The following is a 1,879-nucleotide window of genomic DNA, read 5'->3' as shown; positions in this document are numbered from 1 at the left end:
CTTTCTCAGCACTCCCACCCCAGAACCGCCCCCGTCCCCCAGCGTGGGCAGCAGGAGAGGGGGATTCAGCCCCTGTGCCCCTGTGCCCAGGTGAGCCCCCACCTGCAGAGCTGCCCCAGCCCTGGCCCAGCACAGGAAGGACCTGGAGCTGCTGGAGCCAGGCACCAAATGAGCAGAGGGATGGAGCAGCTCTGCTGGGAGGGAAGGCTGGGAGAGCTGGGGGTGCTCAGCCTGGAGAGGAGAAGCTTTGGGGTGACCTCACTGTGGCCTCACAGGGCCTGAATGGGCCAACAAGAAACATGGAGAAAGACGATTTACAAGAGCCTGGAGGGCCAGGACAAGGGGGAAGGACTTCCCACTGCCAGAGGGCAGGGTTTAAAGACATTCTTTGCCCTTAAAGATGACCCTCCTATAGCTACAGAGGAGACAGCCAAGAGACTAAGTAAAAAATTATTTAATTTAAACACTTGATACACAACACACAGCATAAGGAATAAACACAAATCAAGTAATGAATTCATAAATGGGCACAGATGTCATACCAAGAGATTAAATATGGAAATCTTGAGTCAAACACATTTCTGTATCTAAATTATCAAGAAAAGGCTGCAAGCCCAGAGCAGAAATGTCTCTGAGAGGAACCATCCTGAACTCAGGCAAGTGACAGACTTCAGTCCTTCCACAGGAAAATCCCGAGGAACCTCCAGGTAAAATTCCATTCTGTAACATAAAGACTCCCAGCAGAGAGCTTTACTTGTCCCTAACAAGACTTTTACTCAGTAAGAGGATGTTCTTCACTCATCTGTGTTCAAGATCACAATTAACCATGTCTGTTCATCAGCCACTTTCCTTGCATTTTTTACAACCAAGAGGATTCAGGACACCACTTCAGATTGAGACGGGACAATGCAGACCTGTTACCTTTCCAAGCACTTAGGCCTTCCCTAGAAGCAGTTGGGCTTTAAAGTTCATTAAGCTGTACCACTTTCTGAGGGACTTAGAGATCAGGAATACATCAACACGGGGATTTAGGGGCAAACAGAGAATTCATTTTGATTTCTTTCTGCTCTTTCAGACTTAGGGGCAGAAACTGCGTCTTCACAACTTCCAGTATCCGTGCTTGGAAAAGAAGCAGTCGGTGTAAGAGGCCAAACTCAACGCAGCACCAGGAATATTCAGTTTCTGAGGCAGGAAAGAGGCAGTGCCTGCGCCCGGGGTTAAACAGCTGCACCCCAGGTGCAGGTGCCAGGAGCGCGGCTCCTGAGGGATCGCCCCCGGCCGTGTGCCCTGATGCCGTCCCGGCCCCGTGCTCCACACCCGGCCAGGCACAGCCCCCGCGCACCGTCCCGGCTCGGGGCTGGATCCCAGATCCGCCTCCTGCAGCGAGGGGACCCGGCACGGCCTCGGGCTGAGGCACGACAGTCAGAGCGGATCTCAGAGAGCGCCTTCACTGACCGGGTGCTCGGGCCTCGGCAGGGGCTGCCCAGGGAGGTCTGGAGTGCCCATCCCTGGAGGTGTCCCAGGAAGGCCCGGAGATGGCACTCAGAGCTCTGGGCTGGGGACAAGGTGGGGATGGGGCACAGCTTGGACTCGATGATCCTGGAGGTCTTTTCCAATCTCAGTGACTCTGTGATTCTGTGATAAATCTGCCCCAGAGCAGCGCTGACCCCCCTGAGCCCCCGCTACCCTCCCTCCTCTCACCCGTCTCTGGTGCTCGCTGAGGGCGCAGACGAGTCAGAAGCACGTTCTTCTTTATTTATTTATTTTTTTTCCCCTCATCACAATTAACCCTTCAGGGAGCGGGCAGAAATAAAAAATACATCGGGAGGCACAGCGTTATCTCCCCGCTGTGGCGGTCCCGCCCCGTCCCTTCACGCAA

The sequence above is a fragment of the Corvus brachyrhynchos genome, unplaced genomic scaffold (genome assembly GCF_000691975.1).
Source record: "Corvus brachyrhynchos isolate BGI_N302 unplaced genomic scaffold, ASM69197v1 scaffold514, whole genome shotgun sequence".
Classification (NCBI taxonomy): Eukaryota; Metazoa; Chordata; class Aves; order Passeriformes; family Corvidae; genus Corvus; species Corvus brachyrhynchos.
This window is presented reverse-complemented; position numbering follows the sequence as displayed.